The sequence below is a fragment of the Muscardinus avellanarius genome (genome assembly GCF_963383645.1).
Source record: "Muscardinus avellanarius genome assembly, chromosome: 2".
NCBI lineage: Eukaryota > Metazoa > Chordata > Mammalia > Rodentia > Gliridae > Muscardinus > Muscardinus avellanarius.
Window position 1 is genome coordinate 146,468,569 of NC_137787.1, and position 21,874 is coordinate 146,490,442.

Consider the following 21,874-nt stretch of genomic DNA (forward strand, 5'->3'; position numbering starts at 1 on the left):
ATATGTTTAGAACATTATCTTTATAATAACTAAGAATAAAATAACTGGGTAGGCATGGTGGTGTATGCCTGTAAATCCCAGTCCTTGGAAGTCTGAGACAGGAGGATCACAGATTCAAGGCCAGCCTTAGCAACTTAGAGAACATATTGTGAAAAAAAATAAAAAAGGATGTAGCTAGAAGGTAGAATGTCCCTGGGTTCAATCCCCAGCACACACACACACACACGCACACACGCACACACACACACACACACACACACACACACACACACACACTACAAATAAGTAATTCTTAAACTAAAAAATACAAATGGCCAGAAAATAGCCAATTTGCTTCTCCATTTATGCCCCTTTCATTCTTAAAGAACTCTAGACTGTACAGTGTTATTCTGTCATCTTACTTAGAAACTGATAAAAGACTTTCTTCTTCATTAATAGTAAAAAGTGATTATTTTTATTCTATCTGCTTAATCTCATTGTTGGGAAAGGTATGTGTTCTTATGTTCTGCTAAAAGAAAAAATTGACTCACCTTTTCTGAAAGATGATTTATCAATATATGTTTTAAGATCTTTAAAGAGTCTTCAAAAATAGCAATCCGACTTCTAGAAACTGAGGAAAATATACAGAGATGAATCTTCAAGGAGTTTTACTGAGCATTTCATAAACAGTGAAGACAAACCAAGTAGCGAATGTCTATTAATTAGGAATTAGGGATTGAATGCTTACATAAATAATGGTACATACATTCATGTATATATATAATTATTTTCAGTGCTGGGGATTGAACCCAGGGACAGTCTACCTCTCAGCTATATCCCAAGCCCTATTTTTTATTCTTTTTATTTTGAAACAGGGTCTCACTGAGTTGCATAGGGTCTCAATCACAATCCTTCTGTGTCAGCCTCCTAAATGCTGGGATTACAAGCATTAGCCACCACACTTGGCTTAACCTGTTTTGTAAACGATTTTCAAAAGGCATATTCTATTTGTATATTCATAATACAAATATATATATATTGGTGGTACTGGGGGTGGAACCAACCCAAGGGCTTTCTACCTCTGGGCTATACTCCTAGACCTATTTTATATTTTATTTGGAAACAGGGTCTCACTAAGTTGCTGAGAGCCTCACTAAGTAGCTGAGGCTGTCTTTGAACTTGTGCAATCCTTCTGTCTCAGCCTCCCAAGTGCAGGGATTACAAGCGTGCACCACCACGCCTGGCTTACAGCAAATACATTTTAAAGGGATCATGAGAAAACTATATATAGAATATCAAGGTCGCCTCAAGGAGAGAACATAAAACAGGAGAAAATGGAGTGTTCTTTAGAAAACTGGCCTAGACAGGAGGTGGCATTAATTCCAGCATAAGAATATCCTGAGAGTTCTGTGCAGCCAGTCTGAAAAATACAGTCACCTTGCTAGTCTGTTTTTCATAGTAGCCACATTCAAATTAGAATATATGAGATATTTTATAAACTAAAAACTGTTAGTAAAGCATTGGTTTGTCATGCTTATTTAAAGTAGCCTCTGCCGGTGCCGGGGCCAGTGAGGTCGGGATTGGAACCTGCTGAGGGGTGAAGCCAATGTCCGAGCCACTGAGGCTGGGATTGGAGCCTGCTATGAGGCAAGGCCGGTGCTGGGGCCTCCGAGGCTGGGATAGGAGCCTGCGGAGGGGTAAGGCCAGTGGTGGGGCCAGTGAGGCCAGGATCGGAGCCTGCTGTGAGGCAAGGCCGGTGCTGGGGCCTCCGAGGTCAGGATTGGAGCCTGCTGAGGGGTGAGGCCAGGGTCGGGGCCTGCCATTTGGTGAGGCCGTAAATGGAGCCAGCGAGGCTGGGATAGGAACCTGCCATGAGGCAAGGCCAGTGCTGGGGCCTCTGAGGCCGGGATCGGAGCCAGCCATGAGTCAAGGCCGGTGCTGGAGCCAGTGAGGCCGGGAACAGAGTCTGTTGGGTGACCAGGTTGGTGCCGGGGCCTTTGCGAGTGGGATCAGAACTTGCAATGCGGCATACACAGAGAAATATCAAAGAAAAATAAAAAATCAGATGTTCTCCCTAATATGCAAAAACTAGGAAGAAATGGGTAATAGGAGGGAATCTAGTGGAAGAAAGGGCCCTATAGAGAAGCAATTAAGGTGACCAATCAGAGGGGAAGGGAAGGGGGAAGATGGAATCTCATTAAAACATAAGATGTATGTAAACAAATATATCAGTGTTACACACTAAATCAAGCATGGCATTGAGGGAAGGGGAGGGAATGGGATGGGGATTGGATAAAGGCTAATTGGATGATGTATACTATCCACACAAGTCTTGTATTCCATTGTGATGTTTGATTACAATGCACTAATAAAAATTTATAAAAAAATTAAAAAATAAAGTAGCCTCTGTGTACAGCAGAGATGGGGTTTAAGGTCACCTCAGGAACACTGATGAGCCAACAGACCCCTGCTGCTTAGGAACAGGGCATGGACTCTGGCCTCAGCTCACACTTGGCCCTTTGTCCTTCCTTGGGATCCACACTGAGATGTCACTTGGTGCAGTGCCAAGAACAAAGGTCAGGGCAACCTTAGAGATGGGTTCAGACAGACTCATTAGTAACTTTAGAAAACACAGGCAAAGTGCTACAATTCTCAGAACTGCTTCATCTATGTACCAGTGAGGAAAGTAATAGTTCTTGCATATGGGTAGTGTTCTGAGGATTTGATGGCACGGGGCTTGTGGACAGGCTTTGCAAATGCAGTGTTCTGCAAAGCTTGATTGTGATTGTTCCAGATATAGGATCTGTGCTAGCAAGAGGACCTACATTCCGATCTGAATCCAGAGCAGCCACCTGATGGCTACACAAATTGACAGACTACTTTAGCCTTTTCTGACACTATCTACAAAATAAATATCATTACTTCCTCCTAGTGTTTTTTGTGAGAATTTAAATTAGATAGTGAGGTAGGGAAGGAAACACATTTATTGACCCTCTGCTATGTAATAGACACAAACTAGATGTTCTGCAGCAAATAAGTTAAAGCCTCTTTTCCTCCAAATTAATCTGAGATAAAGAGTTTGTCCTTATATTTGAGTCCTTACAATATTTTTTATATGATGGTTTATTCTCTGTAACTTTATTTTTGAATAATGAAGCACCCTTCGGGAAAAATGTCCTAGACCAAAATGATTCTACAGAGATTTATTTTGGGCACTTAGAGGTTGTCTGATGAAATACCTGAGATGGGAGGATGGAGCACCAGATCAGGAAGCAATGCTCAGGGTGGTTAGGGCCTGAGTCATGCTTCTGCAGCGGGGGGTTACAGATCATGTTCCATTGTTCCATGTCTTCAGTGAAATCGTTTATTTGGTAAGATGAAGTGTCAAGACTGGTGATTGACTAGGAACACTGAACAGATTTCACCCCCTTCTATGAACAAAGCCTATGAAAGTGGCAGGTGGAGGCATACCACCAGCCTGGGTCATTCTGACCCTCCTTCTCAGAGGACCCTGTTGCCTCATCTGACCCAGAACTACCCAGTCTTCCTAAGAATATCAAAATATCTCAAACCTTTCATGCACATGACATTTTCTGGACTGCCTGGCCAAGGTAGCTCTTCCCCAGACTGCTGAACAAGTTGAATGATCATGGTGGTTCTTCCTTGCCAATACACATTGGTATGTCTGGTGAGGCTCAGTTTAACATATTTCAGGTCATGAGGGAGAGGATTTATAATTCTCCATGTGCTTCCAACCTCAAGAGGCTATCAATAGTCATTAACGAATATTTTCTGAATGGCCAAATTTGCTTCTTAAGTCAGAAGGCAACATTTGGCTGGGGTGTAGCTCAGTGGTAGAGCCTAACATGTATGAAGCCCTGGGTGCTATTCCTAGCACTGAAGAAGAAAAGAAAAAGAAGGAAGGGAAGAGAAGAAAATAGAAGAGAAGAGGAAGAAAAACATCTGTTTTTTCCAAGGACTATCCCTCTTTTGAACATAGAAACTATGACTATTTTATTAACCTCTTTCAAATATAGGAGCCTGGTATAGTGCTTCATAGAAAAGTAAATATAGGAAGCTGATATTTAGTAAGTAAATGTGTGGAATCTGGAGTAACACTTTCTGTATTCAAATCCCAGCTCTTGCATACAGTAAGAAATTCCAGAGACATTCACTATACTTAGTTTTCTCCTTCGTAAAATGAGTATGGTAGCCGGGCGTGGTGGTGCACGCTTGTCATCCCTCGTGCTTGGGAGGCAGAGACAGGAGGATCGCACAGGTTCGAAGCCAGCCTTGCTGGCTTAAGAGACCCTGTTTCCAAATAAAAATATTTAAAAAATCGGTGTCTGGGAGTGTAGCCCAGAGGTAGAAGGGTTTCTAGGAACCCCAGTACCACACACACACACAAAAAAAATTAGTATGGTAACAACAGTACCCACTTCACAGAGTTTATGTTTAGACTAAGTTAATAGATTTAAAGAGCTTTATTTGACCTTCAATAAGTGTTACTCTCATTAAGTAGGTGTAAAATGTTTGTTATGTAAATTAGTAGTAGTAGCACAGGGTTCTGGTGATTGCACAAGAGCTCTGTTTTGGCCAGATATTATTGTGCAATCAGTTGCCATAAATCTACTCCCATTTCCAAGAAATGTATCTCTGTCTACTAATCCTTCTGCATCCCACACTAGGCCATGCCTGGCAGGGGTAGAGGCTATCCACACAGCCTGCCTCTCTATTTCTGGTTTTTGCTTCTTGACATGAGCCAGCAGAATGCTTTCTGAGAAGGCCACCTGTGATGGTCTTCCTTTTTCACACTGAGTGACCTCCCCATCAGGATATCAATGATGACAGTTGGTAGACATTCTGTTTTGTTTCACTGCATCTCCTTACTTTACCCTCTTTCCCCCAGCTCTGCTAAGTGATTCCCAGAAGGCAAATTGGAATGAGAACAGGGTACTTGTTAACTCTTGGAAAATAATGGGTTTTTCCATCAGAGTTGGGTTTGGCAATTGTTCTGTGGTTAAGCTAACATGTGTAGTGCTTGTATTGTTTGCAGCAGTGTATGGGTTTCCACATGTATGCCCTGAGGCATTTGCACAAGCATTCAGACCCACACGGAGAGGTGCACACCACACGTGTTCACAAACACATTCTCTTCCTCACACAATCCCCAAATTTATCCTGAAATGATCAGGCTTGGGGAGAAGGATGTGAGGAGTCATGCTTACCTCACACTTGTTTTGAAGAACAGGCCCCTACAGATGTGGATTCTTGTCTTCTCACAGCTCCTGTTCTCCCCTCCTCTGGCTCTGGGAAGGCAATAACTCAGTGTCGTGTGAGTGCATTCACAGGGATGGCTTACTCTAAATACAGTCTTATAGGCCTCATCCTCTAATACTGATCCATCGATCATCCAACCTGCAAGCCTCACACTATGGTGCTGATGAGCATATTTATAGGGAAAGGAAAAGTCCAGAACATTGCAGACTGAGGGCGGAGATTCTATCTTCTCAAGACTGTAGTCTTTATTTTTGTTGCTGCTTGTCTCAGGAGACTGGGCCCCTGAGACTCCTGAGTATTTGGAGGCTGCCGCCTTCCCTTATCCTTGAGGTAGTCCAACTTATTAGGCAACTGCCAGGACTCACTCAGTTCATACCAAGCACTCTGTAACAGGGTGGCTTGTCCTGCCTGCCAAGAAAGCAGACAGTTCCTCATGATGCCGACAACGTGGCTCTTGCCCTCACACAAACGGAGGTTATTTATAGTCAGTATCTCACGGCCACTTAGGCGTATCTCTATAAATAGAACTTTCCAGAAAAAAAAAAACTGCCTAGAAAATTTTAGTATCACCTTAAGCGGTGTTGACTGACAGGGAGAGGTAAAACTATATTAGCTTTGCTCCCGGAAGTCAAGGGCATGGCTGCTGAATGAGACAAGTGCCATGTTAATGAGGTGGAGGAGGTAAACTCCCCACCAGAGAACAAGGAGGATTAAGCACTATTTAACAGGAGGACTCTTTCACCTGGCACCTACCCCACATCCCTGCCCTGTTAATTATGCACTGACTTTGGCAAAGAGAGTGGATAGTGCAGGTAAGACAGACATGTTTGTGTTCTTGTTGTCAAGGAGACAGGGAATCTGTTTGCTTAGCTCAAAGCACAGGCAAACTTAGCACATCCAGCATTTAGATTTCTGGACCTTTGCCAAATCTTTGCATCTCTGCCCCAAAGCTATGTTGTATTTATTGATTTGTGGCATGTCCTCTTCTTTCTCTTATCTCTACCACTCCTTCTGCCTGTGAAACGGATGACATAAAATGAAATCCCTGCGGCAAGAGTGTCAGACCCCTGCCCAGTGTTGGGCATCGCCTAGAATGATAAAGGAGACCAGCTCCCAGTACCCACCCCCCTCCCCCCGGGACTGTGAGGACAGCAGAGGCTCCTTTCACCCAGGGGCTCAGCTGGTTCAAAGTGGAGAAGTTCTAGAGTAAAAGGGGTTTGGAACCTCAGAGTAAGAAAGCAGAAGCAGAGATGTTGGTCCAATCAGAGGCCCGCTGGAGGGTTGTCACTCAGGTCAGAAATCGACAAATGCAGAATTTGAGCCAAGGAGGGAGAAGAGATGAAGTCTGAGAAAACATGTGAACAAGGTATTTTAGAGCTCAGTTCTGGAATGACCAGGTTTGTCTACCATGATGATGGAGAAGGAGTCAGGTGAATCTCACCAGATGTCTGCTTTTCCAGGGAGGATCTTTGTGGAGTCTGTGTTCCCTTACTCTACTGGCCACTCATCAAGAGCCACCACTGGACTATGTGTAACGCTACCCGGGCTTTGTTAGCCCAAACACGATGAGCCTGGCAACTCTTGGGGCCAGATTTTGCTTGCTCAGTGGCGCCCCCAAAGGAGGCTCACTCCTTTCACAGTCTGAGCCCTGTCTCACATTTCTGAGAATTTCAGGTCTGAGTCTCCTAACACTTGGTGGTCAGCTCAGTTTTCTGGAAACAGCCTCCTGTTTTAGTGATTTGTTATCTCAAAGTTGTTTGGAAGATTAAGTTTAGTAGATCAAGTTAGAGTCACATATGACCCTTGCTCTTCAGGGCACACCCATCCACCTCCAGAATGGATAGTTAGGGTGGAGTCTTGCCAAAGCAATGGCTTTCCCTCACATGGTCCCCCTCTGGGCTGGAGCTCCTGGAGCAGGCTCACCATCCCTCCTTTCTATTTGCCTTCTCTTATCTTCTTCTCCATTACAGTTCTCCAGGTGAGAAGGCAACATCCAAGGAAATTGCTTTCCAGATGAATGGATCAATAAGTACAGATGAATCTAGAACAATGGATCGCATGGATGTAAAGGAGGTATCTAGAGGGAGCAGGTGAAGGGTGATGTGCAGAAAGCCCTGAGGAGAGGCGAGTCAGACCCGGCGTGGAAAGAGCCACGGGTGAGATGATTGGAGGTGGGGGAAGTGGACATCCTACCGATTCCACAGCAGCCCAGGCTTACCTCCCGATCGCCTGCCACCACTACAGTGCCTGGGGATTGCTCAGCCATCTCTCACTAATCGGTGGGCTTCAGACTGAAACTTTAATCTCTGTATCCCCAGAACCCAGCTCAACTTCTGTTCCTGACACATAACAAGGGTTCAAAGCAGAGAAGAATGATTCAGACAAAATCTGGAGGTGACACCGGGCAACTGTGAGCCAGGGTAGTAAACAAAATTGCTTGGCTTAAATGATAGAGACATAGCGGAAAGTGACTCTTCTAAGGGAGGGCAGTGCCTTGACAGATCAAGTGCTTAGGTTCTACTCGATAGTGAGTCAGAAGCCAAATCCACCCTTGAGTGTGTTTCCAGCAACGTGGCCTGAGAATCAGTTTAGAGAGGTCATGTGTGGGCAAGGAGAGGAGAGAAGGAAGGAGGCCGTGGGCTGAGGGACTCACTGAGCAGGTGTTCGAGGTAGTCAGCAGATGATGGGGGAGGGGTTGAAGGAGCACTTAGGGGCATAACCGGGAGCTGAGGAGGAAGGCAGATCAGCAGAATTAAGGCTGGGCTCTGTGAAAGAGCTATGGAGCCGATTTGTTTATTTGCATCTCTCCTTTTCTTCATAGATTCACACATGCTTTATTCATCAGTGGGGTGTGCAAGTGTCCAAGCTAAGTGCCCTTCTCTACTGGCTGTTGGTGGCAGCGGGAGGGGTCGCCATAGTCAGAGAGTCACCATGCAGCAGAGTGACAACTCCAGATTCCATCCGTACGGGTTCCTGTCCTGGCAATTTATTTAACCTCTCTAAACCTCAAATGACCGACCGTCTAGGTTATCTTGAGAACTGCCTGAGATAACGCACCAAGCTATCAAAGGCTGGCTACCATGTGATGAATGAATATTTCTTAAGCACTTGCCTCTGTGTTAGGCACTGAGATAGATATTAGAAAATCAAGACAAAAAGACCTTATCTCCTCCTCCAGTGCCCCAAAGACAACTTTGGGGGTAGGGGAATTTGTAAACTATGATGAGTAATCTAATATGGTAAATGACCTAATAGAAGGATGATGTGAGTGTCACAGAATTCAGACAAAGGACTTAACAGGGCTTGGAGAGTTCAGGGAGATGAGGAAATGGTAATTAAACTGGGCTTTGAAAAGGAGAAATTTGAAGGTGAGAGAAAGAAAAGGAAGAAGAAAAATAGACTTTTGGGGAAAAGGGATAGCATGTGTAAAAGGACAAAGGAGAAGGACACACTGTCTTTGCGGGGTGATGGTGAGTGAACTGAAGCCCACTGGGTACCCAGTAAGCACTTGTTAAGCAGACACTCCGGGGTTCACCCCTCCCCAGCCAATTTCCAGCTATGTATTCTTTAGATCATATGCAGCTCAAACCAAGAAACTGGAGCAATGTCTATAAAAAGAGAAGGGAGAAAGTGAGCAGGGTGCTAAGACCCAGGTTTTCATAACATGGTTAATGAGTAAAAGACGAGAGAGCAAAGTAAGTGAGTCCACAGCGGGCTATTGGGTCACCCCAGGCCAGAGGGGCACCATGAAAGGGCTCCTGCACATCCGCTGAGAAAGGCAGTCTCAAGAGGAGTGTGTGTGGTCAGTGAAGTCAAATGTAATGAGAGGTCAAAAACACAAGAATGCTGTTAGGACTGTTCTAGCCCAGTCAGTGTCCTCCTCAGGGGTGTCCTAACAGTGGTGGCCGCTGGATGGGCCGGCTTGCCCCTCTCGGCCACAGCCCAGACAACATTTTTTCTCCCTCTTGCCATCCCCAACTGTTTTCTGCATCACCAGTCAGCCAGAGCACCACTTCAGGAGATCCTAGAGAGGAAAGAAAAAGAGAGACCCCGCTTCATCTGGAGCCACCCCACAGACCAAGTTCCCTGGACACCTCTCCCCAGCCTGAGCCTTCTGGTGAGAAAGGTCTTCATGCAGGGAAACTCGCTATCCCGAAGGACAGCTACCCACTGTCATGAAAGAAAGCTGTCCATGCCCTGGATTTGGTCACAGGGAGGACTCTGCAAAGAGAGAAGTAAAGCAAAACAAAGTCTGCGACAGAATTGGCCTTCGTACTATTTGGTGGTGCAATTCTCCCTGGAGAGGACCATAAAGGACTCAGACCTCAAATGTTTAATGACAAATATACTCAGTTGTCATGATAAAGTCCTGCAAAACCAGGTCATTCACAAATGCACTGGGAACTAGTGAGAACACATGAAATCTCTGCCCTGTCCATCTACTCTGGCACCTGTAATAAAACCCAACCAAGGGGCTTACGGTCCCTACACTCTCCAAGTATGCAAGCCACTGTGGCTGAACTTTAATGCCGGTGGTCAGGAGACAGGCTCCCTGGGCTTCACAGCTGAGACCCTAGAGACAGAGGATCATTGAAAGGACAGTGATCCAACGGGGAGACAATAACCATGGTGGGACATTTCCCTTTTTTCTTGCCTCCTCTTCTTTGGTCTCCAATTTGCCTCATATTTTCTAAAATTCAAACAGTAAATAAAGTTTGAGGAACTGCACTAGGTAGCAATGTAAACCAGTGTAAACCAATATGTTGATGTTGGATTTACTTTTGGTTTAGCAGTACTTTGAGACTTTGAGCAAAGGTGTAAGAAAGAAAAACCATCATTTCTATTCAAGTTATAAGGTCATATAAAAAGGAAGCCCGAACCTTGCCCTAATTTTTTTTTTTTTTTGCAGTTCTGGGGATGGAACCCAGGAGCATTCTACCTCCAAGCCATACCACCAGCTCGATTTTTTATTCTTTGTTTTGAAACAGTGTCTCATTGAGTTGCGAAGGGCCTCACTAAGTAGCTGAGGCTGTCTGCGAACCCCAATCCTCCAGTCTCAGCCTCCAGAATGCTGGGATTACAAGTGTGCGCCACCACACCTGGCTTGCTCGCGGTCCCAATTTTAAAATATGCGTGCATCCTTCTGCGCAGAAGTACCAGCCCGAATTCCTTTTGAGTTCATGAGTCTTTATTTAATACTCTCATAAAACCTGTTTCTAACAAAGGGGATTTAAAAATGAAAAATGGGTAGAGATCTTAACATGATTTTGGTGACAAAAATTTTAAAAGCGATTTAAGATTTAAAAGTGATTAAGAAGGAAGTAGGTTAGAAGAGAAAACAAGTCCTGGCTGATACAGCAAATAGCCAGGAAAAGCTGAAACCTATGTTTGTGAAAAATCTGCCTTTTCCTTAAGGAGTGGGCTGTGTTCTCATCGAGGTTCTCTAGATGAAAAATGCAAGCCCTTCCTCACTCCACAGTCAATAAAGACTTGCAGGTTGTTCACCAAATACCAGTTTGGCATCCAATAATTGTAAAACAAAATATTTAGCACATGGCAGTGTAAAAAAGGAGAATGATACTCTAAAAACCCCGTTCATCCTCACCATTTTCTCAGATACCATTTCCCGACCTTTGGGCTAGGTGAGGGTGCCTGCGCCTGCTTGTGCAACCTCTGGTGTGTCTCTTTCACAACTGCAATCATATTTGTGTTCACTCAGTCCATATCTGTCTTCTCACAAATTTTAAGCAATAAGAAAGCAATGATTCTTGGTGAATTAATCCTGTCTGCACCTGGAATACCTTAAATAGGGCTTAACACAGAGTAGCTATTCTCTTTATGAGAGAGTGAATGAATGAATGAACAAATGGTGGATGGAAAAAAAAAAAACACCCTCTCCAGATCATTGAGATTAGTAGTTTATCCCCTTTCTGGAATAGCAAGAGAAAGTAGGTGTTCCGTTCCTCCTCTCTCCCCCACCACACACTATTCCTTCCTCTTTTTGCTGTCCCTATTGAAGCCACATGTCTCACTCCCCACCCCTTCCATTAATCCCTCAAATAGTAAAATGACATCATTTATAGCAGCAAAAGACACTCCAAGTGGCTGGAGGAGACAGTGGTGCCTCCGTGGGCTGTACAAATAGCCCACATTCTCCGCGGTGTTGCATGAGGTTTTTATGTAACTGGAACATGTCGATTGGCATGTTCTCAGTTTGGACAGAGAAGCCATACCTTCTTGTGGCTTCGAATTCAGACCAATTATTTTTTGATCTTCGAAGACGACAAAGCCCTATAAGCAAAGCGAGTCAAAAGGAGCGTAAATGCTTCAAGATTTGTGCAAGGCAGGAAGAATTCTGTGCAGTGATGTTGTTTAGAAAGAGACTAGGTGATTGCTGTACTGGAGAGCCGACATTTGCAGAACTCAATTGTGTGGCGTCCGACTGAGTAAGTTAGCAAAATAAAGACAGATGGCAATGGATTAACTCCAACACACCCACAGACAATGGTGGCCAACGTGGAGAACGGTGGTGTGCTCTGAAAAGCACTCTTTCTGGGATACTGTTTTGAGTGTCTCGATTAGATGCCACCTAGTGACTCACCAAAATATTGCATCTTGCACAACTATGTACATGTAGGACCCAGGGAAGGAAAAGTGCCATTGATTGTTTAGCTTTGTTAAAAAAGGAAAGGGAGAGATACCAGATCTTGGAGCAGTTGAAAATTGATAGTTTGACATTTAGTTCACTGACAAATAAGGGTTGAATTCTGTATTCTGTGTTGTAAGGTTAGGGCAAAAAGGGAGAGTGAGGAAGAAGGAAGGAGTGCAGCACAGTGGTACACACCTGTAATCCCAGCTACTTGGGGGGCTGAGACAAGGGGAATTACAGGCTTGAGGTAAGCCTGAGTAACTTAGGGAGACCCTGACTCAAAGCAAAAAATAAGAAGGGCTGGGGGTGTAGCTCAGTGTTAGAGTACCCCTGGATTCAATCCTCAGTAACACACACAGACACACAGACACACACACACACACACACACACACACACACACACACAAAGGAAGGAAAGAAAGAAGAGAGTAAGGGGGCAGGAAGGGAAGAAAAAATAAGAAAGAAAGGAAAGAAGAAAGAAAGGAAAGGAGAAAGAAATTCTGCAACATAGGCAACTACGTTTCATTCTGACTCAGAGATAAATAAAAGATTTGAGGCAATTTATGCATTTTGGTCCTGGTCTTATAAAACTTAAAACAAAGTCAGAGGTCCCTGGACTGTGAAGAAGTAATAGGTGGGCTCTACAGCTCATGGTGGGGACTTGTGGTCAGTGATACTCATCTGCCATGAAGTATCTGAGATATATATTGGACAACCACACATCCAGCAATGAAATCTCCTAGTTTATTTAATGATGGATATTCAACCAAAGAGATTTTGGTACTTATATCAGTTCTCAGCTGAAATGTATATAAAGTATATCGAAAAAAGTGAGCTTTTCTGTTTGAAGTTGAGTTGAAGTAATGTGAGCAGTTTTAGTATGATCTACCAAGTTAGGGTCTTGTTTCTCCCTGAGGAAGACACTGTTTGATTGGCACGTTGCACCACTGTCATATATAATTTAGGGCTCATGGTCTTGGACTATGTGCTGCCTACCACGCTGAACTGCAATATTGCCCATTTGCTGACCACCTGGTCAGTTCTTCTGGCAAACAAAGAGGTTCTTTTCTCTTGTGATCCTTAACATCCTTCAGTAACTGGCCAACAGCGAGTGCCAATTGTCTGCAGATTTGGGGGTGCCCAGCCTGGAGGGTCAGGCAGTTGTGTGGTTAGTAGGTCTGACTCCACCTGAAAGAGCCAAAGTGTCAAGGTGAGAACTCGTCCCCCACTGCTACACCTGCTTTCTCAGGTGTCTGTCTTGAGAGACCCACGTCAGAACAGAAAGCTGCACACACATACGCCAAACTCTGCCCAGTTTTTCCTAGTTTTAATTCAACATGGCAGCCACTGGTGAGTTGAATGCTCACCGAATGCAAGGCACTGTGCTAGGAGTCAAGGCCAGGGTCACACCAGGTTCAGCCACTGGCCCAGCTCCACAGAGGGCCTGGTGCATCATCATCTAAGACCTTTGTCTCCACTTTGGTCGAATGAGGATACTGAACTAAAGTAAACCTCAATTGCTTTCTCACTCTAAAGTTTGGTGGCTTTATGGTGAGACACTTGAGAATATGAGGCTGAGTTTTAGATCTGGTTGCTTAAACTATGATACTTTTATTATCTCTTCAATCAGAAATATTTTTGAGTACTCTCTAATATCTCAGAAGCTGGTCTTGTATTCTGAAAAAGACAAAGTCCCTGACCTCACAGAGCTTACAGAAAACCCAGAGGGAGACACACAGTAAACCAACAATAAATTCAGGATAAAATGTGCTGGATGATAAACACTATGAAGACACGAGGCACGGAACAGAGGGGACGAGCAGTATGAGTGATGGGAGGGGCAGAGCTTGAGGTCTGGGAGACGGGATCCTGGCAGAGAGAGCTGCAGTGTGAGGACTTGAGGGTATGGTGGGCTTTGCACACTAGAGAAAGGACAAAAGAGCCATTTAGAGAAATAGTCTATCTGCCACTACATGTGGCCAACCCATCCAGGAAGCCTAGAAGTGTAGCCCCTAGGAGACAAGCCATAGAGTTAGATGAGAACTTGGGATGGGTCACAGAGATGGGAAGATGGGAAAGGGCCACAGATTGGAGAGCACAGAGATAAAGGGCTGATATTATGAATGAGTTGCTATGGCTGAGATCATGGCTGATGGTCATGGGAGCTCAACTAGGTAGGTGACATTTCAGATGGGTTTGGGGCAGGACTAATATTTTCAAAAGTCACGTGGAAACGCAAACATCACCTGGAGAACAATGAGTCAAGGTCCTGGTTGGCAAAGCTCTGGCAAGAAGAAGCTCTTCAAAAAAAAAAAAAAAATGAGAAAGTCTTTTGAGTCTACTCTGCTGGGAACTTCATGATTGAATTTTATCTTGTAGGCCAGTAGTTCCAAGAATTCATTCTCAAGGACTCTCTTTCAGTAATTTTTTCCCTACTGATCATGTATATTCAGGTATTTCTTTTAAATTCTCCCAACTACTAGAGGAATTAATGATTAAGAAGTAATTCATTATATTTTCAGAAAGTCACCCAATTCCCATAGCTTCCAGTCAGAGCTACAGAGAAGCATGAGATACAACATACTACCTCACTGAGTGAATACTTGCCACATGCCTTCAATGTAGCTGCAGAGGAGGCTGGAAGGTATGAGGACACACATGGAATATTCATTAACCACTATCCATCTCTGCCATGTGGCACAAATGTGTAATTTGCCCCCGATTCTTGGAGTTCAAAAACGTTCCCGTTACTCTGGCATTAGGAAGTAGTAGAGTGACCAGTGTGGCTTACTTCCCAGAAAGATCACCAGTTGGTAGCTCAGAATGGACAGTAGCTCTGTAGAGATTGGAGGCAGAGAGTCCAATTGGAAAGTTTCAAATGGTCCAGATGACAGACGACCATGCCTGGCCCAAGCATGTACAGAAGAATGGAGCTGGGAACAGACTCTGAAAACAGTCTAAGGCTAGAACTCTTCAGCACTGGGGAGCAGAGATCTGAAGTGTGAGAGCACTGAGGTATCAGGGTTGGTCTCTAGGTTTCTAGCTGGCTGAGTCAGAGGCTGTATGATAGTAAGGGTGTGAGTTAGGAAGGCAGGGCAGGCAGGCAGGAGCCTCTTCCCTGGAGGCTCTGGGTATAATAGCTATAAGTCATCCCTCCTTTCCCTTCTGACCTAATAACTTGCCCTATTCCCTCCCCGCCCAAGAAAACACCAGTCCTGAGTCATATCTATGGGAACTCACAAGCTAATGCACTGGAGTTAGGGAAGGTCAGGCTGGAAACTTTGGATTCCAAACCAGGGATTTCAGACCATCTTCCCTGCACCTGCCTGTGACTAGGGGCTCAGTGTCAGGGCCAGTCAGCACCCGACCCTGTCACTGTGACCATCACTGGTCCCTTTTCTTCTCTTCTCTTCTGCTCATTTTCCTTTGTTTTTTTTTTTCCCCCTTCTGATCTTACCAGTTTGCAACAAACATTACAGAAACCCCCTAAATCACTCTGGGGAAATTGTAATCAATTTGTCCATGCACTTCTTGTTCTGAAGCTCGGTCAGCTCTGTCTCCCATTAGACAGCAACCTCTGCAGAGAAACCACACCTTCTCCACTGATGTTAATCGAATGAAGCTAGATCTTATTCCATCCCCTTCAGTAAGGAGCCACATTCTTCAACAGAGCCAGCCCACTGTGGACATCAGAACTTAGAATCCAAAACTCAATAGTGTTCCCTGCTGGAAGTCTCTCTTAGCAAGATTTGTATTATAGATTTTCTTTGAACTTTATGAAGACAATTAAAGATAAAGAACTTGGAAGAACTGAAATCACACTTAGAAATAAACTGTGTTTGGCTTAGTCAAAGTCTGTTCTGTTTACTCAACGTGATAAATTATGAATAATGCCTGCTATAACCACAGTGTGGGCCCATTATAATAGGTGGTGAAAGAGAAAAGGCTTGGATATCTGAGAAAAATTGCACCAAGTTGACTTGGTTTCTAACTCTGCCTTTTACTGTATCTTGCAGAGTTTCTCTATCCTCATCTAAAACCAGAGGCTTTTCAGAGGCAAATGGCAGTGAGACATAGAGAAACTAACACAGGCTTTGCATGGCAAGAGGCACTCAGCACAGGGCAGCCAGTACTATGATTATTGGTTCGTTCTTTCCTTTGTATGTGCGATACCATAACCAGAAATATTCCCGCCTTTCTTTGTATCTACTCCCTTTCACTTGTTACCATCCAAATCTTGTGTCATGCATCAATTCTCAGCCATATTTCCCATCCAACCCAAATGGGTTCTTCACTTCTTAGGCTTGATATGCATTGCAAAGAGTTGTTGGTATTTTGCTTGCTTAAAAGTTGAACCTGCCAGGCATGGTGGTGCACACTTGTAATCCCAGTATTCAGGAGGTGGAGACCGGAGGATCGTGGTTCTCGGACAGTCTCAGCTACTTAGCGAGGCCCTCTGCAACTCAGTGAGACCCTGTTTCAAAAATAAAAAGACTAGAAAAAATAGGACTGGGAGAGTAGCTTGGAGGTAGAATTATCCTAGGTTCCATCCTCAGTACCACACACACAAAAAAGTTGAACCTAAAAATACAGTCTGCAACTGCTTTTGTAAATACAGTCTGAGCTGTTTATGTTTCCATTTGCTGCTCTGAGGCCATGCAGGTACTGGAAGAGTATTGCTTTATTGCTTCTGATTCTTCTAGCGCTGCCTGGGAATATTGTAGTGACAGAAGAAGCAGAATTAACTAATGCTACATCCAGAAGTGCAGTAAGCCCTCTGCTTTTCAGCAGGAAAACACACATCTTCAGCTCGAATGATTATGTTGCCCAGAGATAAATTATTTTAAGGACCTGACTTATGATTAGTGATTCATGCTGACTACAGAAGCTGGAGTTAATATTTGAACAACTGCTGCTTTTTTGCAATTTACTCTTCAACCATTTTTTTTTTTTTACCCATTTGTAAGCGGTAGCAGCCAGCACAAGGCTATGTGTGTTGTGGGCAACACTTAAGTTTCTATTGACATATTTAATAGGTTCCTGATATGGTTTGAACCTTCAGAGTTGCTCCTAGCTGGGTGTGGTGGCACACACCTGTAATCCCAGTACTTGGGAGGCCGAGGCAGGAAGATCACAGGTTCAAGGCCAGTCTTTGCAATTTAGTGAGACCCTGTTTAAACATTTAATTAATTAATTAATTAATAGGTTGAGGATATATCTCAAAAGTAGAAAGCCCAGGGTTCAATCCCCAGTATATATATAAAAAAAACCCCACACAACAAAAACTGCTTCTTATAACATTTTCCAAAAAGTATCTATAGGAATCTGCCAACTCAAAGAATCACACAAGCCTGGCCTGCGCCTTCATACAGCATTGTGGCTTCCTTAGGGTCTCTTGGTGCCGCTGTCTTCTTCCAACTCTCACAAATGTCTGACCAGCATATGGAGGTAACCAAGGTGAAAAAGAGAGAGTAATATCTTGGGGGAGGTAGTATGGTTGGAGGATGGCTGGAATACAAAAAGCATGTGGTAGAGAAGAAAGCAGTTTTTAAGTGTGGTGATGGGGTCTGAATTGTGCTCCCACTTAAACAATCCCATTTCAAAGTCTTCCCCCCAAAAAAAAATCTCAAAATGTGACTGAATTTAAACATGTAGATTTAGAGAGATAATTGAGTTAAAATGAAGTTGTCAAAGGTGGGCTCTAGTTCAGTTCGAATGGTGATCTTATAAAAAGAAGAGTAGGACAGAAACACACACAGAAAGAAGACCGGCCATGTGAAGTCCCAGAGAGAATGTCGTCTGCAAGCCAAGGAGAAGGGACTAAGAAGAAATAAACAAGCCCTACCAGCCTTGATCTCAGAGAATTAGCTTCTGTTGTTAAAGTCACTAAAATTTGTGGCACTTTGTTATGGTGGCCCTAGCAAACCAGTGTACATGCTTTGGCATGAAGTACTAAGTGAGCTCTCCTCCTCCTCCTCTTCCTCCTCCTCCTCCTCTCCCTCCTCCTCCTTTACTTCCTCCTCCTCCTTCTTCTCTTTCTCCTCCTTTACTTCCTCCTCCTCCTCCTCCTCCTCCTCCTCCTCCTCCTCCTCCTCCTCCTCCTCCTTCTTTTCTTCATTGAACTCAGGGGCATAACTACCTCTAAACTACATCCTCAGCCCTTTTTATTTTATTTTTTTATTTTGAAACAGGGTTTTGCTAAGTTGCTGAGTTGTCACTAAGTTGCTGAGTTTGGCTTCAAACCATCCATCCTCCTGTCTCAGCCTCCCAAGTACTGGGATTACAGGCATGAGCCACCTTGCCTGGAGTAAGTGAACATTTCAAAAGCAAAGTTTAGAAAGGCCAGGAAAAATGATTATGTATCTCTAAAATATTGTGTAGAGGCATGTTGGTATTTTATATACATTTGAAAGCACCTATACTTTTACTCTTGGGATGATTGTTCAAGTTTAAATTGCTTAGGTTTATGGGGTTAATCCCATAATCACACTTGAGAGACTCTTTTTTTAGAGAGAGGATATGTTAGATGGGTAATACCCAAGGTCTTCTTTCCAGGCATTACTAGAAGCAGGTAAGAAGTAAAGAATGTAGCAGTGAATTCTCCTGGAAAGGTCATCTGAAGGGTGACTGACTTTTAAAGTTGAGTTTATGGAAAGATAATTATATCAAATGAAATTTACCCCTTTTGATTCTACAGTTTGCAAGTCATACAACCACCATTACTATCCGGGTACAAAAGATTCTCTTCATCTTCAAATTTTTCCCCCCTCTTTATTTTCTGGCAACCACTGAACTAAATGTGTCTGTGAATGTGTGTGTGTGTGTGTGTGTGTGTGTGTGTGTGTGCACTATTAGGGGTTGAACCCAGGGGCACTCTATCACTGAGCTATACTCCCACACCCCCAGCTGTTTCTATTTTTATTTTGAGATAATTCTTAGTTTCACAGACTGGTCTTAAACATGTGATCCTTCTGCTTCAGCCTCCTAAAGTAGCTGGAATTACAGGCATATGCCACTGAACTCAGCTGATCTAACTTTATCCCTATGTTTTTACCTTTTTAAGAATATAAATGGATTCCGACAGTATGTAGCTTTTTGTGTCTGGCTTATGTCATATTTTTTGAGTTCTAAAATTATTGAATTTTATTTTTGTGTTTTTGTTCTAAAGTTATTTTAATTTTATATTCAATGCTCACACGTGTGCTATATATATATCAAATCTGAGCAATATATCCATGTTTATCACATTTAAACCTTACATGTAAACCTTATACAGTTAAATTATTTAAACATAACCAAATAATAGTTGGATAAAATTTATACTGTATGAAAATGTATCATTTTCTAATTTAAACACATCACTACTAATTACAAAGATGTTGGGTTGAGAGATACCACCAAGAAAATCAGAGAAATATTTACAAAGTACTAAAAAATATAAATAAAGAATAACAAACAGTAGCCTTATTACCTCTACCAGAGATTGCAATCATGCATGCCTTCTTTGGGTTTAAAACACAACATTATATGTAAAGTAAATGGAAAATATTTTTATTTTTATTTTTTTTTTTTATTTTTATTTTTTATTATTTTTTTTTTTATTTATTTATTTTTTAATTTATTTTTTATTGGTGCAATGTATTCATACAACATAGTGGTATAAATAAGATACTTTTGTAGACATACATGCACACATCGCCCAGTTAGCCCCTACCCGATCCCCACCCCATTCCCTCCCCATCCCTCCTTCCCACGCTTGGCTTAGTGGTTGACATCTAGTATTATAGCAATTTATACAATATTAACATTGATAATCTCACATAACAGTTTCATTTGTCTGGTACCAAACTTTTGATGACTTAAGGATAACATTTCAATATTTCTTTTTGCTTTCTTTCTTACCAGAGAATATTTTTTTTTCTTTTTTTTTTTTTTTAGGTGAAACTATCATACATTTATTTATTTATTTTTCAGAAAAAAAATCTATCCTGATATGGAATATGGGCTCTAGATACCCAAAACAGTCTCAAAGAAGAACAAAGCTAGAAGATGTATATTTTCTGATTTCAAACCATATAAAGCTACAATAATTGAAACAGTGTAGTACTGTTCTAAAGGCAGATATATAAATCATTGGAGCTAAATAAAAGCCTAGAGATAAATTCTTCCATACATTGTCAAGTTATTTTTGACAAGGTTTCCATGAACTTTTGGTGGAGGAAATACTAGTCTTTTAACTAAATATTGTTGAAAAATAATAATAAATGAAAAATAATAAAATTGGACCCTTACCTAACACATATACAAATATTAACTCAAAATAGATAAAGGACCTAAATATAAATCTTAATATTATCAGCTTTTAGAAGAAAATCTGGGTCATAAAACCTCACAATATTGAAATTGGAAGTGATTTCTTGGATATGATTTCAATGGCACAGGCAACAAAAGGGTAAATAAACTCCCTTAAAAATAAAAAAATATTGTATATCCAAAGACAATGTAAACAGAGTTAAAAGTTACTGATGCTCTTCCAAGAGTTCCTCCTATGACCCATTTCTCCCTAACTCTCACATATTAGGGAAAGCATCTGATTTCTTATTTTTTGTGCCTGACTAATCTCACTTAGCATAATGTCCTCCAGCTCCATCCATTTCCCTGAAAATGATGTAATTGAGTTTTTTTTGATGGCTGAGTAAAATTCCATTGTGTACATATCCCACAGTTTTGTAATCCATTCATCTGTTGATGGACATCTTGGCTGGTTCCATAGTTTGGCTATGGTGAATTGTGCAGCTATGAACATAGATACACATGCATTAGTTTGATAGTTTGGTTTCTTTTCTTTTGGGTAGATACCCAACAGTGGTATTGCTGGATCAAATGGTAGATTTGTTCCCATTCTTCTGAGGATTCTCCATACTGTTTTCCAAAGTGGTTGCACTAATTTGCAATCCCACCAACAATGTCTTAGAGTTCCCACTTCTCCACATCCTCGCCAGCATCTGTTGTTGTTTGTGTTTTGAATGATGGCCATTCTAGTTGGAGTTAGGTGAAATCTCAGGGTAGTTTTGATTTGCATCTCTCTGATTGCCAGTGATGTTGAGCATTTTTTCATGCATTTATTGGCCATTTGAATTTCTTCTTTTGTGAAGTGTCTATTTAGTTCATTTGCCCATTTTGTTATTGGATGTTTTGTTTTCTTAGTGTTGAGTTTCTTGAGTTCTCTGTATATTCTAGATATTAGTCCTCTATCAGTGGTGTAGGTGGCAAAAATCTTCTCCCATTCTGTTGGCTCTCGATTGAGATTCTTGATAGTTTCCTTTGCTGAACAGAAGCTCTTCAGTTTCATGCAATCCCATGTATTGATTCTCCTTTTAATTTGTTGTGCTTTTGGGGTCTTGTTGAGGAAATGTTTGTCTGTGCCTATGTGTTGTAGTGTTGGACCTATGCCCTCTTCAAGGAGCTTCAAAGTCTCTGGTTTAATTTCCAAGTCTTTGATCCATCGTGAGTTGACTTTTGTACAGGGTGAAAAAGTGGGATTAACATCCAATTTTCTGCATATGGTTAACCAGTTTTGCCAACACCATTTGTTAAAGAGGCTATCTTTTTTCCAGTGTATGTTTTTGGCCCCTTTGTCAAAAATCAATTGGCTGAAAGTGTGTGGACTTGTTTCTGGGTCTTCTATTCTGCTCCATTGGTCTATATATCTGTTCTTTTGCCAGTACCATGCTGTTTTTATTACAATGGCTTTGTAGTATAGTTTAAAGTCAGGTATTGTGATTCTTCCTGCGTGGTTTTTGTTGCTGAGAACTACCTTGGCTATTCTGGGCTTTTTGTTATTCCAGATAAATTTAAGGACTGATTTTTCTATGTCTGTGAGGAATGATCTTGGTAGTTTAATGGGCATTGCATTAAATCTGTAGATGAGTTTTGGGAGTATGGCCATTTTAATAATATTTATTC